Below are 22,950 nucleotides of genomic sequence, written 5' to 3' on the forward strand. Positions count from 1 at the left end.
GCTGCAAGTGCCGAGATGAAGTATGCTGATCTGCTGGGGCTGTATTACATTGAGCTCTCTCATTTAAGCAACCATCCAATTAAGTCAAACATCATTCATTGCAGCAGGCACGCCTCCTAGCTGACTGCAGATGTAATCAACAACAGATGAGCTTCACATGCCATTGGCTCATGTCCATAGCAATAGAACTAGGCACCGTCACTTGGCCAAGTCAACACCTGAACCTAACTACCACATGGATTATCTCATTTGTGGGACGTATGCCCTTATTTGACCATAGGTGTAATCAGTCGCAATGACAATCAACTGACTGATGATTTAACAAACCAGACATCCAGTTTATCAACCTGCCATGAAATATCCTTGTAGCAATATTCAGGCCCCTGCTTGCCTGACGAGACAACTTGGCATCATCACCTGGCCAAGCTGACACCAGAACTTAACCATTACATCTGCCACCCTCATTTGAAAGATTGTATTTGGATTTTACAAGTAAATAAACAGCTTTGCTGTTTTTATCCTCACATCCTATTTCTTCAATCACATAAATCTCTCTTTCATGGAGTGAGCAGTAGATTTTATGAGTGTGCCATCAATTTATTCTGAGAGGGACTTGCAGTGATACACTTTCTAAATCCTTGGATGACTTTATTTGAACCTCACATACTCTTCATCTCCTCATCTTATCCCTTGGATAAGTATTTTGTGAGATTTTCCAGCTCATAAAGTTGTTCATGATGGCTCACTCTATTAGACAGCCTATATGCTCTATTTATTTTTGACAATCAACATTTTATTTTCTAAAAACTCTATTTGTTCATTTTATAGATATGGTAACATATTTTGGAAGGGACATCTATAGTACTAATAGTTTCTGTTTGACTGTTTTTTCTTCTTGGGGTGTTTGCTTCCTTTTGCTTTGTTAAGATCAGTGCCCCTCTCCTAGCATTCCAGGTTTGTAGTTCTTGGTTGCCTGTGCATCTTTGTGTTCGAGAACTTCTGCTTACTTTCTGCCATGATTATGTAGCAGATCTACAGTGGCTGTTGGTGAAAGGCAGGGCATGCTGTTGGGAGGGATTTGAGATTCTCTCTCTCTCTCTCTTTCTCTCACTCTGTGTGTGTGCGTGTGTGTGTTTGTGTGCATGCGTGTGTCTGTGTGTGTATGTGTATAAGGCGTTCCTGCTGCTCCTGCTGGTCTGTAGTTACTAAGTGCACTGTTTTCCTTCTAGAGCTTCTATGATTGCATTTATGAATCTGTGCCATGAGCACATACCAGAGATGCTTTCTATTTAGCACAGGATGGAAAGTGGTGGGCAGCTTCCTATTTACTTAGCGGCAGCTTCCTATTTACTCACCCCTTCCTCACATCGTCTGACTGTGCCTTGCACTAGTTGTATTCTCGTAGGAATTTTGGGCTCTCCTAATTTTATTCTTCCCTCGTCTATTCTCCTCAGATTTTCTCATTATTTGGGTCTTATCTTATGTGTTCCATCATTTAGAAATCCCTTAAAATATGCTGCCCTGTCATGGGTGTATGCTTTTGAAAAAGACATATTTCTTCAATGTTTCTTAAGATTTCATAACACAAAGGAAGTAGACCTTGGAATTCAGTCTGCCTCCTTGACGCCATCTCTGGTACTTTATGATTCTGTTTAGAGCCATTTCACCATGCATTATAATTTCCATCCAAACTCAGCCTGATTATTGCTGGTATATAGGAAGGAACTGAATGTTTTATTTTTACTCACGCATTTAACTCTCTAGCATGGTAACAGTTTCTTAGTTCATCCTTTTGGGTTTTAGATAATATTATTAAAGGAAAGTTTTTTTCTCTCTTTCAATATACATTTCTGTTTAACTTACAGGGGTATCTGCTAGATAATCTGAGGCAAATTTAATAATATTAAAATATTTAATAATATTTTTATTTAATAATATAAATAATAAAATATTTAATAATATTTAGTTACGTTTGGAATTTTCACCTTTTCCAGGAACTCCACCAGGCTCTTACAGGGAAGGCTGAGAGACCCAACATTAGGTTCTCCTGTGTTTGTTGAGGAAAGGATAGAGAATCTGTAGCGATATATGCCCTGACCCCTAGCCTCAGGGGGAATCCTTAAGCTTCAAAGGAACGGGTGGAAGGCAGCCTGGTGGAAAATCATAACCCTTGATGGAAGATAATGGATATGAGGAAAAGGGATAAAGCTCTGATACTGGGCAAGGGAAGGAACACATGCTAGAGCCAGTACTACCTCTAGAGATGGGACAGGGTCACCTGTGAGGGCCACACCCTGAGACTTCTATTCACAGTGCCTATCGAAGATTGAAACTTAAGCAAAGCATCAATGGAAACTTCAGGAATCAAATGGAAATTATAAGCACAGTGACAGGAATGAAGAATCCTTTAAAGGGATCCTTAGTGGGCTTGACACAGCTGGGAAAATAATCAAGGGACTTGAAGACACGTCAAGAGAAATTACCCAAACTGAAACCAAAAAAGGACAGGTAGTAGATAATATTCCTGGTAGGAAGGGCATTGCATTATGTGATGAAAAATTTGGGATAATGAAAAAGTTGGGGTAATGAATTTTGGTAGTGGTAGCAAAATATTGTCAATGTAATTATTACTACTGCATTGTACACTTGAAAGTGGTCAAAATTGGAAGTTTTGATGTGTATATATGTTACTGCCATAAAAAGTATAAAAATAACTGGACTACATGTAGGAGAGATGAGAGAGACAGACCATCTCTTTGAAACAGGTACAAAAATCAGGGGATTACTCAATGAGTTTCTGGGTTAAGAATGTTCACTGGGATTGACTGAGGCAAAAAGAAATGGAAATTATTCAGTGAACTAATAATAGTTATATGCAGCAAGCTAAATACTATGTGCCAGTTTGAAAGGATTATGCACCCTAGAAAAGTCATGTTTTAATCCTGATCTAGCTTAGGAAGCAGCTGTCACTTTAGGTTGGAAACTTGATTAGATTATCTCCATGGAGACATGACACACCCAATTGTGGGTATTAATACTTAATTTGAATGAGATGTGACTCCACCCATTCCAGGTGGGTCTTGATTAATTTACTTGAATCCTTTACAAGGGGAAGTATTTTGGAGAGAGAGACAGAGCCATAAGAGAGCGATGAGAACCACCAGAGCCCACGCAGCCAGAGACCTTTGGAGATGAAGAAGGAAAATACCCCTGGGGGGCTTCACAAGACAAACAGCCTGGAGAGAAAGCTAGCAGACATCACCATGTTCATGATGTGCCTTTCCAGTTGAGAGAGAAACCCTGAACTTCATTGACCTCTCTTGAGTGAAGGTAATCTCTTCTCGGTGCCTTAATTTGGACATTTATATGGACTTGCTTTAATTGGGACTTTTCACGGCCTTAGAACTATAAACCTTCAACTTAATAAATTCCCCTTTTAAAGGCCATCCTGTTTCTGGTATATCTGTTATTCCGGCAGCTAGCAAACTAGAACAGATAGCTGTGTATTAATGGAAACTTTGAATTTTCTTCCTATTTGGTATCTAATGATGGTCACCCAATTGTAGGTATGGCCATTTGATTAGATGGAGATGTGACTCCACCTATTCAAGGTGGGTCTTGATTAGTTTATTGGACTCCTTTAAAAGGGGGGGCATTTTGGAGAAACATCCGATGCAGCTACTTGGAGAACAGTTGCTTAAGAGCTGACAGAGATATGGATGCACAGAGATGCTTGGAGTGCTGACAGAGAAAGAACAGGTACTTAGACATGGGCAGAGCCCAGAAGACATTACCACGTGCCTTCCCATGAAAGGCCAAGCAAGCCAGAACCCAGAGTTGTGTCCTTGAGGACCTAAGTGAAGATCCACAGATGCTTAGAGAGGAAACCACCGGCATCAGGAGCTGGACCCAACAAAACCAGGAACAAGGACCAGAAAATGTCAGTCCTGTGCATTCCTATGTGACAGACACCTTTAATCAAGATATCTTTTACTGGATGCCTTAGTTGGGACATTTTTCTAGCCTTAAAACTGTAAATTTGCAACTTAAAAAATTCCCTTTTTCAAAGCTTTTCCATTTGTGGTATATTGCATTGGGGCAGCTTCAGCAAGTCAGAACACCTCCCTTTTTGGGAACAGCATACAGTAGCCATATTGATAGAATGACATATTCTTGGCAATTTGGGACAACTAATGTTTTGCATTTTCTGTTCTGAATAAAGAAGTATTCAGACCTGTTATTCCAGCCAGTTTCCTGGGAGGGAGCACCAACTAGCTGGGCCACAGGACAAGCAGCCTGATGGCACACAAAAGCTCCATGTTGCTGGCATGTGAAATGATACCTTGATTGTCTCTGAAATAAGATAAAAACAATAGACTCTGAAGAGCTCTGTCACTGACAATATCGACAGTGGTCTGAACACTTACTATTTGTTGCATCATGTAAATCTATTTATTAATTATATCACTTTATAATAATTTAAAAATTATTTTTTAATTAATAAATTTTTATTTATTATTGCTGTAATTAAATAATAAAAATTAAATAATATTTATTATTATTTAGTATTGCTGTACAATAAACCTGTACAGCAGCAATGAGCCCCAAAATAAAATAAGTGTTTAATGAGAAAATGAATAGTGAAAATAGTTTTTAAAAAAGTTGATAAATGTGTTTGCTTGCAAGCTATCGGAATGAGATATACCAGAACTGGAATGACTCTGAAAAAGAGGAATTTAATAACTTATAAGTTTATAGTTCTATGGAAGTGCAAGTGTCCAAATTAAGGCAACAAGAGGTTACCTTCGCTCAAGAAAGGTTGAACGATCAGGAACACCTCTGTCAGCTGGGAAGTCACATGTCTGGCATCTGTTGGTCCCTTGCTCCTGGGCAATGTTGCTTTCAGCCTCTGTTCCTGTGGGGGTTCCTAACTTTGCTTCTCCAGGCTAGTCTTCCTTTCTTAACTCCCCTTAGTTCTTTTCAGGTTATGGCTTGCATGACATCTCATGGTAATGTCTGCTGAGCTCCAAGCATCTACAAACACCCGTCTGTGTTCTCCATGTGCCAGTATTTGTGTCAGTTCTTCTCTGAAGTTTCTGTCACCTCTGAGGATTCTGTCATTCCTCAGGTTTCTCCAAAATGTTTCCTTTTTAAAAAACTCTAATAATCTAATAAACACTCATCTGGAATAGGTGGAGTCCTATCTCCATCTAATCAAAAGTTAATACCCACAATCGGGTGTGTCACATCTCCATGAAGATAATCTGATCAAAAGATGCCAACCTACATTCTTGAATCAGGATTAAAAGAAGTGGTTGTTTCCACAAAATTGGATCAGGATTAAAACATGGCTTTTCTAGGGTACAGAATACTTTCAAACCAGCACAATAAACATGTACAAAATGCTTCTGTAACAGTCATCAGAGACCTAATGATATTAATGACTACATGAAAATATACTGAAGATTCAACAGCATCTATTTTAAAAGCTGACAGTTATTTTAAGAAAATGGCACCAAAGGATAATGTTTTACAAATGCCTCTGTAGAAAGAACATTTACTTATCACTCAGTGAAGCATAGTTCCTTTAGGTCCATTGAAAATTGAAAAAAAAAATCTATTTTTTTTATTTCACTGTTTCCTGCACATATGTTAAAGGAAAATGATTACTATAAATTAATTGGCTCAGCTAACAGAAAAGGTTTGCAATCAGTTAATTGATGCTCAAAAGAGAGAGAATATGTTTACCAAAAGTCTTGATGAGCAAAACAAAACAAAACAAAAACCCAAGTAAACACTACAATACATCAGTATAAAGACCCTACAGGGAAATACAGAACTGCAATTAAGCCTAAAGAGCAAAAGAGAGGTGTATATATATAAGAAAAAAATTGATGCATATTGATATTGACAGGATATTGGCCACCCCAATAAAATAGAGGCTGGTAAATGCAAGTAAAGTGTTTTGAGATTTTAGCATTACTAAAGACAAAATCAGTACGTTTGTAGACAGCAGTTAAGTCATGATTTGATTACATACTGAAATATCTAGGGCAAATTCCAAAATAAATATGAAAAAATGAATAAACGATAAGTTAACAGAGAAAAAGAAGAAGAATGAAAGTTGTCTTACTAAACAAAAAGATGCACACAAGGAGAAAAAGGAGGCATAAAAGAGATGGGTAATATAGAAAACATCTAGTAGGATGATAGTCCAAGCCTATGAGTACTTATTTTAAATATAAATAGATCAAATATTTTATATGCAAGAGTAAGATTTTCTGGAAAAGTTACAAAATAAACTGAATAGATGCTTCATATAAAAGATGAACCTTCATCATAAGAACACAAAGTGGTTGACAGTAAAAGGATATAAATTCCATAATATGCAAACCCTAAGCAAAAGAATTGATGTATCTATACTAATAATAACTATTTTAGCAATAATAAATAATATTATATTATATTATTATAATAGCATAAGTATACTAATTATGCTATTAGTACAACTATACTAAGTAGACTTTATGTCAGGAATCATTATTAATTATGATACAAGCTATTTCATAATGATAAAGGACAAATCTGCCAAGATAATATAACAATGATGAATCTAAATAGCTACAAATTATGTAAAGCAAAACCGTACAGAGCTAAAAGACCAAGAAACAAACTGACAATCATGTTAGAAGATTTTGAACAATCCTCTTTCAATATTCGCTACAAGGAAAGGAAAAGAAAGTCAGTAAGGAAATAGAAAATTTAAACAACACTATTAATTGATTGTATTTCATTGCTCGTACACAGAAATAAGAATCCACATAATTTTCCAGTATATATTTTCAAACGGTACTTACTAAAATCTACCAAGCTCTTGGCCATAAAAACACCTCAATAATTTTTCAAAGATTAAAGTCATTAGAATATGTTAATTACCCACAAAGGATTTAAATTGAAAATAAGTAACAATGTTATCGTTAGAAAAAAATTTCCAGGTATAATATTAATGAATAGTTTTAATACCTCATAAATCAAAGAAGAAATCAACAATAGAAATAAGCAAATATGTTGAAAGGAATAATAAAATCATGATATATCAAATCTCATGAGGTATGGCTAAAACTATGCTTATAAGGGAAACATTACATACACATTTGGGAAAAGTTTGGAAATTTATATCTCAAGTAACTATACCAGATAAAACCCAAAGGAATAGAAAAAAAATTAATAAGAATAGGAAAATACATCAAGAAAAGGAAAAAGAATATACAGAGAAGAATAAACAAAACCAGTTTTGTTTTTGAAAGATTAATAAAATGCGTGCCCCCTAGAAAGCAAAATCAAGGAAAAAAAAAGAAAACACAAAGCACCAATATCAGAAAGAAAAAAGGGAAACTATTACAAACCATATAGACATTGAAAATATAAGAAGATGTTATTGAAAAATATACAACAATCTTAAAATATTTAGATTTCTTGAGAAAAAATAAGCTTATCAAACCTAACATAACAATTAAAAACTGAATATTTCTACATTAAAAATAAATTTAAATATTCAGAATTCTTTCCTAAAGTATACCAAAGTCCCTGATTGTTTCATTGGGGTAACTTTTCCAATTATTTAAGGAAGAAATAGCATAAGTTTTAAACAAACTTGTCAAAACATAAATATTATCCAGCTTAAAGTCAACAGTCAACATAACCTTGTTATCAATTATGAAAAGGGCATTAGCAAAGAAGAAGGAGGAAGAGGAGAAGGAGATGGAGAAAAAGAAAGAAGAAAGGAAAATGATGACAGACCAGTCTCTCAGATAAACATCAATATAAATCAAATTCAATAGTGTATATAAAGGATAATATATCCTAACTTCGTGGAATTTATTCCAGGAATACAGAATGTTTTAACATACAAGATTCATACATTATAGTTCACTACAATTACAGAAAAAGAAAGAATAAAAACCTTATAGTCATCTTGATGCAGATAAGACATTTGATGTAATTTAATACCCAGTCACAACAGAAACTCTTTCCACAGTAGAAAAGGAAGTAATTTTCCTTAACCTGATAAAATGTATCAATATAAAACCTGTAACAAATAAGGCAGTCAAGGATTCCTCCTGAGATTGAGAATGCTATTCATATGTTGTACTTTCAGCAATTTAGTACAATGTGGTATTGGAAATCACAGTCAATGTAATAAGGCAATAACATTAAATAAGTGAAAGTTCCAATGAATGGAAAGGAATAAATAAAACTGTCATTTTTTTTGCAAGTGACATAACTGTTAACCAAGAAAATTGAAAAAAAGAAGGTACCGCAGAACTGAATTTAAGATGCGAATTTAAGAGTGCTGCTGGTAAAAGTTCAATACAAAAGTCAATTATATGTCAACATAATAGCAGCAAACAAGTAAAAAGTCTCAATTAATAAATGATAATGCTTATATTAGCAGTAAAATCAAATACTAAAAAGAGAGAGATAAAGATCAGAGAGGAAATCAGTGAAGTTTAAAAAGAGAAAAATCAATGAAACAAGAAGCTAGTTCTTGAAAAAAAATCAATAACATTGACAAATGTCTACCAATACTGATGAAAAAAATGAAGGGACACAAATCAGTGATATCAAGAATAAAGTAATATTATGGGAAGATGACAGAGTAAAAAGCTCCAAGAATCAGTCCCTCCATTAGAATAACCATTAAATACGGAGGAATTGTCTGATTCAACTATGTTGAAACTGCTTTCAGTAGAAACTGCAGCATCCAGGAAAGAGTGTAAGAAAGAGGTTGGTGAATATCAGTGAATTTTATTTTTCATGCAGTGGCTACCATCAGCCATCCCTAGTCTTGTGGCTGGCAGCAGTGAGACCCTAAAATACAACCCCTGGTGCAGTATGCTGGTGCCAGAGAGGGCCATAAAGACCCAGTTTTCCAAGATCCAGGGTGTGTGAACTGGTCTCTGATCACTGATTTAGATCAGCTAGCTCAGCTCACTAGGGACCCAGCTCTCAGTGTGGCCATGTTCCAACCTGCCCTGGACAAAGGTGGCAGAAGAGACTTAAGATGTATGCTTCCTCGGACCTGGACGGGGGAGAGGGGGGAGGGGTGTGTGTGTGAAAGGCTATGTTTGTTGGCAGGTGCTGAATTAAGGAACACAGCCACCTGTTATTCCATTTGTGGGTCCCTGATCTTGTTCTGGCTGGAAAAAACTGACTTGGGAAACTCCACTCTGGCATCCTCTCCACCTCCCCAATTCCCCCCCACCCCAGGCAAAAACACTTAAAGACAGCAAAAACAGAGTAAGAAACACTTGAGTCAGGTGGTTGGAGTGAAAGTTTACCTGCTTTAAGTTCTGTGGTAGAGTGCCTAGAAGAGGAAGGTTTGTTTCCTGGGGAACTAAAATTCCTATAAACATGGGAACTCTAAGGTCACTAGCAAGCACAAACCCAAGACAAGACAGGGGTCCAAAAATGAAAGAAGATCTGCACTTTGCATTTGCCTTGGGCTAACATTCTTGATAAGAGCCCTGAATTCTGATGGAGAGCACACATCAGCACAAAGTCAATTTGCAAAGACTGTGAAAGGCATTTTTTGTTTATTTTGCTTAGGTTTGCTTGGGGTTTGTTAGCCCCTGAAACTTAATGATATTTCTGTCATATTGCTAGCTGAATATAAACTAAAGAAACAGGAATCTCAGGGATGTTAAAATGTATAGCATACAACAAAAGAATATGAGACAAACAAAGAAATAAGGAATGATGATACATTCTAAGGAAGAAGATAAAAATTAATAAAATATCAATGAAGATGATCAGCTTGGACATACCAAAAAAAGACTTTAAAAAATATCATCCATAAACTCAAGGAAAAGGAAAATATGAAGAAAGAACTAAAGGATATCATGGGGAAAAATGAATGAAGAATATGAAAATCTCAATGAAAAAAGAGACATTTCAAAAAGGAACCAAATGAAACTATGGGAGTTGAAGACCACAATAACTAAAACGAAAAATTTCCAGGAGGGTTTCAATAGCAGATTGGATCTGGAAGATGACAGAATCAGTGAAATCAAAGACAAGACACTTGAAATGAGTCAGGCTGAAAAATAGAAAGAATTATAAGAAGCAAAGTAGCCTAAGAGACCTGTGGAATGACATGAAGTGTCAATATATGTGTTATGGAAAGTCCCACAAAGAGAAGAAAGAGAGAAAGGGGGCAGATGGAATATCCAAAGAAATAATGGAATAAAACTTCACAAACTTAGCAAGCCATCATGAATACCCACATCCAAGAGGCCCATAGAACACCAAATAGGATAAATTTGAAAAGAGAACTATGCCCCAACATGCTAGTCAAACACTTGTATACAAAGACCAAAGAGAGAGTTCTGAAGCTGGAAGAACAAAGCAATTTGTTGCATATTACAGAGTCCCAATTAGATTAAGTTCCAATTTTTCATCAGAAGACATGGAGGCAAGGAGGTAGTGGGTGGAAAAACTTAAGTGCTCCGATAAAACAATTGCCAACCAAGAATGTTATATCTGATGAGATTCTTTTTCAAAAATGAAGGACAGATTAACACATTCTACATAAACAAAAGCCGAGGGAGTTTATCACCATTAGATCTGACCTAAAGCAATGCCAAAGGGAGTTCTTCAGACTGAAAGGAAAGGACTCTAGACAGTAGTTCAAAGTTAGCACAGAGAAATAAAGATCTCCAGTAAAGGGTATGGGTAGTTTTAAATGCCGGTTAATTCTACAGTGTTGCTTGGCATGTAGCTCCACATCTTATCTCCTACAGGTGCTAAAATGCAAATGCATAAAAAGTAGTGATAAATGTATGGTTGGGACATGCAGTGTAGAAATATACAATTTGTAATATAATGATAGCAACTAAAAGAATCAAATATCTAAGAATAAATCTAACCAAGGATCTTAAGTACTTGTATACAGAAAACTATGAAACATTGCAAAGAGAAATCAAAGAAGACCTGAATAAATAGAAGGACATTCCATGTTCATAGATTGTAAGACTAAATACTGTTGAGATGTCAATTCTATCAAAGTAATTTATAGATTCAATATAATCCCAATCAAAATTTCAACAGCTTTCTCTACAGAAATGGAGAAGCCAATCATCAAATTGATATGGAAGGGTAAGTAGCTCCAAATAGCAAAAGCCATCTTGAACCCCTACCTCCCAGTTAACCCCAAAAAGAATACCAGGTGGATTGATTATGTACATATAAAAAATAAAACAATAACGTTTAAGAATAAAACATAAAATATGTCTTCACAATGTTGTGGTAGGCAAAGATTTCTTAAACAGGGCACAAAAGTGGTATTTCAAACACAATTTTATAAATAGCATATTAAAATTAAGAATTTTCATTTCTCGAAGGGCACTGTTTTAGAGAGTGGAAAGAGAAACAACATAAAGCAAAGAACAAATGCAGTACATACATCTAACTCAGGGTATTCACCAAAAGTATTTAAAATGCACCTTCAAAAGGCAAAAGACTTGAATACGATCTTCACAAAAACAGACAAAAATATACTCAAGGGCAATATATTTGTGGAAAAAGTTCTAAGATCTACTGTTAATCTGGGAATCGCAAATGAATACTGCAGTAATTGTGGTAGCTTGTTTGCAATGTTGTCCTCATTATGTCTCTGCAGGCATGCTCCTTTATAATGCAACTTGGTCTCCTCCCATAAAGATGCATTTTTTTTCCACGAGTACAACATATTAACACGTAAGACCTCAGAAGTCCTGAATCTGGGATGGCCTTGTGATTGGCGTTGGTCAGCTGAATGTTGAGGAAATGATGTGCATCTTCTTGGAATGCTATACTACTGTGCAGGGAGGCCGGGGTTAGCTTCCTTGAAGAGACAACACATGGAGAAAGCCCGGCTGAAGATGAGCCCCAAGTGCCAACCCTGTGAGAGTGGCCACTGTGGATCATCAAGTACAGATCAAGCCTCCAGGTGAGTACAGCGACATGACCCAACCCTGCCAAGACTGTAAGAGCACTGCTTAGTTAGACCCAGGCCAGACAGTCCCATGTAGTAAATGGCTGTAATTTCAGCCTCTAAGTTTTGGTGGGATTTGTTATACAGCAATGGCTAACTGAAACAATGATAAAGCACTGCAGACTTACCAGAACAGCACAAATTAGAAGAACAAGCAATACCAAATATTTATTAAGATGATGAGCTACTGGAACACTTACACACTATTGCTGAAAAAGTAAACTGGTACAATCATCATGTAAAACCAAGTGACAGGATCTAACAAAGCTGAGTATATATGTATACTCTAACATCCAGCAATTATACTCTTGAGGTATATACCCAAAATAGACTCAAAACACATATAGCCTGCTAATCATAGCATTTTTCATAAAAGATGAAAATTGGAAAAAACCTGTGTCCATCCATAGTTAATGGATAAATAAATTGTATATTTTATCTATTTTTACATAAATTTTATGTATTTATGTAAATATATATTTATTAAATAAATATATATTTAATATATATACATATATATATTAAACAAACCACAACTACCTGCATTTACATGATTCAGTCTCACAAACATAATACTGGGAGAAAGACACCAAATGTAGAAGGGTACATGATACCATGTATATGAAGTTCAAAAATGAGCAAAAATTGTATACAGTATTTACAAGTGAGGAGAGTAAAACTTGATGGCAGAGTGATGAGAAGCACAAAAGGTGGTTTCTTGGGTGTTTTAAATGCTTTATTATTATATCTGACTGCTGAATGTATGGGCACATTTGCTTCAGAAAAATTCATCAAGCTAAACATATCAGCAGAAAGAGAATTAAAAATTTTTTTAATATTAATTTACATAGATTATTTATATTTTGGAAAGAACTTTATTTTTTAAGTGGTTTTTGGGTAAAGCGATATTGTGGCTACAACAATACAATACAATACAGCTAATTTGTGGTCAATAAATAAATATTTCAAATAAGCTAACTAATTTTACTTTTCGTAATGTCCCCTAGTGGGGACAAAACTATGGTCACCCACCTGTTATGCTCCAAATATGATTTCATATACTAATGTCTGGGCTTTTGTTTCTACTTGCTATTTGTTGCTCAAGGTTCACTTTTAGTTCAATACCCAGCATACATATTTTTCTCTATGGTTACTTTCTCTGTCTAAGAAGCTATAAAAAGATGCTGGCTACTTGCCCCACTTACTTAACCCAGTATGGTTTTTGGGGTGCCTGGTCTTGCAGCAGTCCCGCCAACTTGCTGGTTCTTGCATTTTCAGAGTTCAAGCCTTCCTTGGAAATTTCTTGAGGGTTTTGGCTTCTCCCCGGAGAAGAGTGCTCACCCCTTCTTCCACTCATGGATCACCTTTAGCTAATTGTTCAGAGCCATTAGCAGACCCAGCCTGAATGAATCCCCTGGTGTCAGCACTGTGGACAGGCCCCAGAACGGCTTGTTCCCTCTGCTGGGAGTGAGCACCTACTTCTTAGCAGAGTCCCCATAGGAAATGCATCTGTGCTACTTCCCTCACTGCCCAAAGAGCCTCCAGGGAGGTCCCCAGCAGCATTGGCAAGGGCAGCGCTGCCTCCCACCTCCACCCCCACCCACACGAGCTGTGTCTGCTACATCATCTCCAGGGACAGAATTCACTCTAAATCTCATGCCTCAGTTGGGGGCCCCATCCTCTTTGAAGGTTCCGGAGAAGCTCCACCATCACCACGAACTCTTTCCTAGTGAACCGACATAGAGGAAGAGCAGAGTTTCTTTTCCATTTGTCTCACGACAGACTTAAATTTATGTGTAGTTTCCCATCTCACCAAATATACTGCATATTTTACAGGCTACTACAGTGACTTGATATTTACCCATTTCTACAGGGTAATGAAAATATGAAGACACTATTATTTAATTAGTGCCACTGGATACAATGCACTGTACTAAATTTTAAAAATTCATCCTTACCATGGACTGTGTGGATATTGTGATATTTTTACAGATGAAGACATGATGAACAGAGAGGATGAGTTCATTTCCTGTGATTTCTTGGCTATATGCGATAGAACTGAAATATGTACCATGTTTCTGATCCAAACCCATCTCTTTGATCCAACCATGCTCCTTCTTTATGTCCCAGCATGTCATATTATGAAGTTAGTTGCTTGGGTTGGAATTTTCCTCCCTGTGTTGGTTCGCATGCTGCTCAATCCACCATTCCAACTGGCTTTTTGGCATTATGTATTCAAAACATTTACGCTTAAATTTACATGACACCCTTTTTCAAAACCCAGATGAAGTATAATTAGTTGATTATCTCTTATAGAATTAGTTAAGGCAAAGTTAGAACAGAACAAAGCACTGCAGGTGTGTAGTAGGTTTAAAACCCCTCTGCACATTAGAGGGCAATGAAGACAGCCTAGGTGGGCTGAACTCACACCTATTGAACTGCCTTCTGTGCAGACTGCCTGTGTATCAGCGGTACAGCAGTGGGGAGAACCACGGAGAAGAAAGTTCCATGGTGAACAGAAAACTCAATGCCTCTGGCATCGTTTCTTTGGTGAAGAACTGTCCTGATCCTATAAGGGAGCACAGGAGCCTCTTCTTCTCTAGTTATGTTTTATGTCTTTCCTTTCCCTTGTGCATTTGCCCCTGTACTGGGAGAATATTCTGTAGGGAAAGAGCAAAGAACAGCTGCTGGACAGAGGCTCAGGAGAAGGCAGATCTCAAGGCTCTCACTCTCTCCTGCCTCATCAAGTACGTATTATGGTGCAAAGTTCCAACCTCAGGGAGAGGCTCCACCACTATATCAAAACTAAATATATTTCTTTCTCAACGAGCTCCATAGAAGTTCAGTGGGGTTTGGCTGACAAGAAAAACAGAATAGAAAATACATATTTATATGTTTCATATTAAGAATAAGGTATAGGGGACCCTCAGAGGTATCTACAAACCAGACCCAGGGAATCCAGGAAAAGTCTAAGTCCACTTTTTGAAGGGAAAGAGATGTCATGCATGTTCGGGGGTGGGGGTCACGGTGAGGCACCAGCAGACATGGGTCTGGGAGTGAGCACACAAGGATGGGTGCCCTGCCTGCCGAGCAGGTGATAGGCAGGGTACGTGGCAGGGGAAAAGTAGGCAAGGTCAGCAGGCATCAGGTTACTGATGCCTCAGAGGGTTTAAGTAAAATAAAATTATCCACCCGCATCAGACATTGCAAGGAGGGCCCCTTTCTGAGAAAGTTTTTTCCAGAAGACAGATATAATTGAAGGACTTCTGATAAAATGGAGCAATCAGAAACTAACCTACACAGTTGCTGATAACCAGCCCCTGATGATGAACCAGGTTGGGTCCAGCGAAGAGAGCTTATCCACGTGGACAAGCATATCATCCTAATCAATGTATATCTGCTCCCCACCGTGTAAAACACCACACCCCAATGGAAAATAGACACTTAACATCAGCCAAACAGAGCTTCTCCCTTCTTCCTCACCTGCCCTGTAACAACTCCCCTCTACACTTTCTCCACATGAGGCTCGGACACTGTCCCAATTGTAAATCATAAACTGCTCAAACTCTCATAAATGATACCTTGACTAATATTTCATTTTAGAGGCTATGGAAAGAGTCAAGTCCTGCAGGAGGCAGGGATACTGCTGTAAGGCAAGTGCAGATTTCACTTTGCAATGCCTTGTTGGCTGTGCAGACCTGGGCAAGTCACCCTGCCTTTCTTAGTCCCTGTCCTTTGCCTGTAAGATCTGGATGGAATGGCACATATGTCAAGGGATTGTTGGGAGGGTGAGGCAGGAAGAGGTACAGTCCATTAGTCCAGATTCTTGTGCATAGTCAAATAGAAATGATTATTTTCAGCTTATCATTTTCAGGCAGTTTAGGATGAAGTTTTGTCATTCAGGATAAAGAGGTGATGTGCAAGCTACCAGAGGTCCCATATTTCCTCCAAAGGATCCTCTCATCTTCTGCCCCAAAGGAATCTGTGAAGAGAGGACAGATGTACCGGCATTCTGCAGTGATGAAACAGCCGTGCACCCATCACATTTGCATCAGCTCTCCTAAATTGCACATGGTTTCCTGATGATGGTCATGAATTAAATTTTAATAATCTTCTTGTTGAAAGACAAATCGAGAAATAAGAAAAAAGTAAGCTGCAGATATTGTACTTCTCAGAAAGGCTAACACTAATTAAGATGTTGAAAGCAATCTTAACACCATTTCTCACTACTGAGGCAAATCTGACAGGTTTACTAATTAGCATGCCAGGACTCTCATGCGGGATGTCCGCATTTTGTCAGATGGTGTGACAGAACACAAACGGACTTGGTAATTGCTGCGAGCAATACAAGACCTTGCTGAAAGGAAAGTATCTTCTCTGGGGGCTCCGGGAACCGGTGCCGGGAGCAGATGTGTGGCCATAGGAAGATGCTGCCCCCTCTGCCTTCCCCACCTCTGACTCTGTTGAGAAGAGACACAGACCTCAAAGTTGCCTTCCATACCGGAGACTCTTCTATATTCCACATACAAAAAAAATACCAACGCTGCCTTGGTGAGCAGAGCTAGAGACCCACCCAGCTTTCAAGGTCCTGGCCATTGGCTCCCTCTTCTCTAGGCTTTCCCCACCCCCCCACCCCCACCCCTCTGCTGGTTCAAACTTTGGGGGCAGCTCAGGACAATCCTAAAGCCCCTCCCACATGCCGTCTTTCTGTAACAGAAACAAAAGCAGTCATTAAGTACTAATGCTTGAATCCACAGCGTGATCTCACTTACCTCCTTTCCCTGAATCAAGAACTTTGCTAAGTGGAGAGCTAAACCCAGCCCACCTTACAGGGGAACCTGCTGGATTCAGGAAGATTACATGATTTGGGTCAAGATGTCCAGCTATATGTCTAGGAACTGGCAGAGTCCAGTCTTGACAATGACCTAGAACTCAGTTTAAAGCCCCTCACCATTCTGACATCTCCCCCTGAGATATGTTCCAGCTCACCCATACCCATAAGTAGCAGGACACTCAAAACCCTGACTCCAGAAGTCAAACTAGACTCAAGAATAATTGCTGTTAGGTAGCAATCAAAAATAGACCACACTAATGTTGAAACTCAGCAGGGGTTTGCTGAGCACCTGCTCTGGACCAGGCACTGAGCTGTGTCCTGGGGCTGTAACTGAGAGATGCCAGCAACAAAACCGGGACCTGCAGAAGGGGGCTGCCCCCACAGGAGGACGTGGTTAGAAAGCCAGGAGGAGGGCAGGGGCGTCAGCCAGGACCCTGCAGGTGCTCAGGCCAGGACCACACTTGGCCCCCCAGTCTGTATCCGTCAATGTGGACATCACTCTCAGCAGCTCCTTGCCACAACCACTGTTTCTTAGTCCAATCCGGCCTTCCTTTGCAGGCTCATTAAATGCTTTGATCAGTCAGTGTCCTTTTTCCATTCTGTGGCCACTGTTTCTTTGCCCGTCTGTCTCCACAGCAATTCTGGAGGGTAGAACGAGGTATATGCATGGCAGTGGCTGGTGTGGAATAGGTGCTTGGTAAATATTTGTTCCAAAATGAATCCTGGAGCATCTTCTAAATCAACTACAATAAATGAACAATTTGAAATAACATTAAACACTTTCTGCTGAAGAAAACTTCATTTGTATTAAAGTATTGTTTTTGGCAGTTCTGCAAAAAAAGAAATAGCATTAGGTAAGACAAGTTAGCAACTGTCCCGCCAAATAAATTTCAGGTTCAAGAATGATTTCCTCATTCATCCCTGTGCTAGAGAGCCAAACCATGTGGAAGTGTTTATTTGGGTCCTACTAGGATATTTTGAACCAAGACGAAGGTGAGGTAAGTATGCCATATAATATGGGGAGACGGAATATTTTTTCTAGCAAATAAGCTAGTTAGCAAAATTTCTCATTTTATTATGTACTGCAGCTGTTATACTAATTCCCTGGGTCCCACAGGAAAGGAATAATTCTAGAGGCTTCTCTGAAAGGTCATTCTTGCCAGGAAAGTTTTGATAAATTGGCAGACATAAACTCAATGTGAAATGGCAGCATTTTTCTTCCTTCCTTTTACTCTTCTCCTCCTCCTCTACTTCCTCCTTCTCCACCCATGCTTTTTTCTTCTTCATATAAAGATGTCCTGTGTTAAATTCAGTGGGCAAATAACAGCTGAATGGGAGGGGTGTGCCAGTGGTGAGGGCACGTGAGCAGGGGCCAGCATGGTCTTCCAGGGTAGGCATCATTCAACCTTTATGGAAATTTCCACAGGGAATTCTTGACTTACACGTGACTTCTGAGCCTACACCCTGACTCTCAAGGGTCAATTTAGTCTCCCCTTCAAAGTTCTCGATCAGTCCAAACCCTTGCATCTCTCCTTTTCAAAAATCCCATAGTATTTTTCTGAGCCAAATACTTGTGTAGTTAACTCCTGCTTTAAAATGTCATCAAATTGCTATACCTGTACATAATAGTTTCCTTTTAAGCCCAAAAGCAATTTCAGGTCATGGACTGTGGCATCAAAGGGTAAGTCTTTAGCATCCTGGATGCACTAGTCCAGTGCTAGAGGTGCAAGGGTTACAACGGATGGCACAGACCCTGCAGAGCAATAAATAATGATAGACTGGGTAGTAATACATTATAACAAATTATTATCAATGTATACTACTGCATTCTGTTGCTCACTATTTACCAAACAATAGGCTCAGCACTAGGCAAGCCTTATTAGGCAACATTTTCACACTTCTGTTTAAGTAAGGTATTTTTAAGAATGCTATTCTCCATCAGATAAAAGAAAATTTTGATAGAGTGCCGAACAAATCAGAGGTGTGTGTGCACTACATAATCTGGAGATGGTTGTTCCTGGTGGTGGTTTCATGGTTCAGAGTCTCCGTGGGTCTCTTGGTCTTTTCCTTATGCTTGATATCTCACAGTCACACAATGGCTGCTACAACCCCAGACATTGCATTTGCATTCAAGATAGGAAAGAAAATCTGTAACCAGCCACATATGTCCCTTTTGCTAGATAAAATAAAACCTTTCTCAGAAAACAACATAAAATATTCATCTCCGTGTTAACTAGACCAGAAAAATAAGGTTATCCTTCTGAGCTTGGAAGCTTTGCAAGGTATGCATTTCATTATCTCAGATGCTAGAGTACAGTGTAGCAAATTGCAAGAGAGAGAAGGGGAGTTGGGAATGTTCTCAGATTAGCCAGCAGACATTGTCTGCTACACGTGGCCACTAAATTTATCTCGACTTTATAGGCAGAAAATCTGAGGCAATTAAGAAATTGCCCACGGACTGGTAGGCAGTGGAGTCAAAATTCATTCTCAACTCATTCTGTAGAGTCTGTACTTTTGACTACCATGACATACTGCTTCTTCAGTCACTCCATCTCAGAACCTCATTTCTCTCTCAAAAATGCCAACTCCCCGATTAGAGGTAATTCAGATCATTATCTTAGAGCATTTATCATTAACTATGGAATAAAAAAGTGCTAAATCCTGGGCTGCTATCTATTTCCAGAGAAGAACAAATGTGAGAAAACTGGTTTTAAGCTAATGTAGGGGAGGGTATCATGACATGAGTACAAAAAAAATGTCTGATCGCTGTTAAACAGAATGGAGCAGACAGGCATGGCATCCTCCTTGCTTAACATAGGAAAACAGCTACCCAATAACGGGCTTTTCCTTTGGCCGGGAGAGACTACCTTAATTTTACTCGATAGCAGAATGCCTAGGTAGTTTTGTACCTTGCCATGCTTCCTGACATAGCAATTAATTTAATTTCAGGTGCTATTTTCTAAGAAATCTCGGCAATAAGCAAGAAACAGAACCAGGTCCCTTGATGGAAGGTGTGGTATGAAGGCAATGTTCATAAATGGAAGACTCTAAGTCACCCACCTTCCAATTTTGAGGGAAGCATTCCCAGGACACAGGTAGAGAGAATACAATGAGACAGTAAATTTATGGCGAGGTTGTCCATTGCAGTGAGTTGGAGCTGACTTGTGCTGGCTCATGAGAGCTGACTGCTAGCCTCTCTTCCCAAATCTGTGTTCAGTGGAGCCATATAACAGTATGGAATCATCCATAGTGGAAGTGTTTACACCACAATCATTGAGAAACATAACAAATAAGGGCTTTTTTTTCAGAGAGCTGGCAGTTAAAGATTTATTAGTACCCCAATATTGTGTTTCTTGGACATTGAGCACAGTAGTGATCCACAAAGGGGAAAGAAGAGGAAAGGAACCAAATAATATCAGGTTGGTCAAGGCTTGGGAGAAGAGCTCAGTGTGAACTCACAACTGCCAACCTTGCCACCCTACTGGTAACATGTCAAGCCATATCTTATTTTCATCCATGTCCTGTGGCTCCAGAAACACTGGCTAGGCTACTGGCCTTGGTTCTCTTTTTATTTTTTGACCTTGGTTCTTTTAATCTATATTTTTCTGTGTCTTGCAAAATAAACCTGTTATGGGGAACCAGAAAACTAGTGGCATGTGGTTACGTGCATCATAGGTTCCTTAATGCTTCAGGACAACTTTAAATAGTATCAAGTTCCTGAAGGCAAATTTACAAACACAACTTGGCCTCGTGTTGGAGCTCTGCTCTCCCATTCATTATCCCCCTGATGCAATGACCTTTCACAGGTAATCAATAGCTAAACTGATAAATGGAAAGCCTCCTTAAAAATCCATAGCATGATTGCTGAGACAGAATGTTTTATTCATTGACAGGTGTGATTTATCACTTAGTAGCAAGGAGGAGAACATTTGTTACAGCTGCTCTCACCAACATCCGGCAGCAGTGGGGGCTCTCCATCTGTTTGCATACAGCAGACCCAGCTTTTGGTGAGGGAGCCGCAGCTATATTTAGCATATTAGGCCATTAGCGATCTGTAAACAATCCAGATGCATTATTCTCCCCATTGTTCATAATTAAACTCCTCATCATGGGAATTGTAGTGCAGAAAGTCTTGTTTTTGATCTTGTATTCAGATTCAAAAACGCTGAAGTATTTCTACCCAAGTGGAAACCCCTCCCAGGACTCAAGCCAGCTTCCTCATGAAACAAGTAGTGTTAGCTTCCTGCCATTTGCTGAGGACCTACTATGTGCCAGACATTAGTTTTGGCCTTTTTATGCATTATGTACATTATATCATTTTAATCTTTATACTAATGATGAAAGGCTCTTTTTTCCCTGATTTGCTTCTGCTTCTCTAGGGGAGCATACAGAGACAAACAATGCCGGTCAGGGCTCAATCCGAGAAGCAGAACCCCTGAGACTGGTATAGAATAATGGCCTTGACTTTATACTGTTTGTATGAGCTGGTTAAGCTGTGTTTAATTCATTGCTATATACTCTGCATCTGATGCTGGGCCATCAAGGCAGTAGGACAGGACAGATGGACATAAATTGGGGAATGAGCAAGGATGACCACAAATCTTCAAGGACAGCCCAGAGCCCAGGAGGATGAGCAGTGAACCCCATCTTTCTTTCACCACATCCTTGGAAAAAACTGGGCCATTCTTCAGAGAGTTAAATGTGAATGTGAACCACAGTGGGAGCATCTGAAGGTAGAATGCTGAGAGGAGCTGGGGGAACTGAGGCTGCTACTGACCCATGCCAGTAAGGTGGGCCAGCAGCTCAGCAACAAATCTAGATGAGCTAAAACACAGGTTATGCTTGGGAAGTTCAACCCAAAACTGGCTGTGGTGGTTGCTAGTCATTTGCCTGTGCGGGGGTACTGTCACACCTTGATGCAGGTAACACCCGGCCTGCCCCGTAGATGGGGTCCTCACCTGGACAGGCACAGAGACATCAGGAGTGCAGGTCTACTAGCTACAGACATTGGCATCAAGTCAGGGTTTCATCTCAAAGCCCTTGTGATGATGCAGGGGGCCTAACTTCTGCAGCGGTTTGGCACTCTATGTACTCCAGATGAACATGTTCTTAAACTTCATCCATTCCTGTGGGTGTGAACTCGTTGTAAATAGAAACTTTTGATGATCTTACTGCAGTTAAGGTGTGACCCACTTCAATAAGGATGGGCCTTCATCCTCTTACTGGAGTCCTGTATAAGCAGAACAAAATTCAGAGAGAAACAAGAAGTGAGAAGCTGAAACAGACCCTGAACGAGAAGGGAGAGGCCAGGAAATGCTTCCATGTGCATTGTCACTAAGGATCCTAGGATTACTGGCAGTCAGCCTCAGAATGCCATGGTTTTTAGGAAGAAAGCATCTCCTTAACGATGCCTTGATTTGGACTTTTTCCCAGCCTCAAACCATGAGTGAATAAATTAACACTGTAAAAACCAACCCACAGCATGGTACTTGCTTGAGCAGCCAAGGAAGCGAACACAACTTCCCTTAGACCAGTTACTGCAAGTGTGAAATAACTGTACAATTGCCCTATCTGCCTTGTGTAAGGACTTCACAGAGAGAAGGTTGTCCAGCAACCTGTATGGGGGTTGGAACATGGCAGGTAAAACACATCCAGAAAATGCTGATTCCATTCTCTTTCCTCTGCAATTCAGCACCAGCTGGGGTCCCCTTCTGACATCCTTACCTCAGTCCAGCTGCCCGTTGGAGGACTTCTGAGCTCATCAGTGCCTCTTTGATCTGGAACATATCCCTCCCCACCCATAGATAGGAGGGGCCACTATCAATTGGTGGGATCTTCCTGGGGGGACTGCCTTCTTGGAACCCTGAATGTACATCCTTCTGCCATGAGCCACCCACCCACACCCTGCCCAATATCCAATGGCTCACCCATGACTGTTTAATGCTGCCCACTCTGACATCAGCACATGTCTCTGCAGAGGACCATCCATCCTTTGGAAACTGCACGTGGCTCAGACCCTAGTCCCACCTCTATTCCAATGGGAGAGGGTCTTATTTCAAGGTCTAGACATGCTCAGTTTTCT

At 39.4% G+C, this 22,950-nt stretch overlaps 1 long non-coding RNA gene across 1 annotated transcript in view; it reads left to right on the top strand.

The window, feature by feature from the left end:
• The window catches only part of LOC143676197 (uncharacterized), a 121,437-nt gene that overhangs the window by 64,926 nt on the left and 33,561 nt on the right, over positions 1 to 22,950 (top strand). Inside the window, exon 3 of the long non-coding RNA XR_013171900.1 lies at positions 11,681 to 11,989. This is a non-coding gene — a long non-coding RNA (uncharacterized LOC143676197). The remainder of the gene's footprint in view (positions 1 to 11,680; positions 11,990 to 22,950) is intronic.

The sequence above is a fragment of the Tamandua tetradactyla genome, chromosome 3 (assembly GCF_023851605.1).
Source record: "Tamandua tetradactyla isolate mTamTet1 chromosome 3, mTamTet1.pri, whole genome shotgun sequence".
In the NCBI taxonomy this organism is placed as follows: domain Eukaryota; kingdom Metazoa; phylum Chordata; class Mammalia; order Pilosa; family Myrmecophagidae; genus Tamandua; species Tamandua tetradactyla.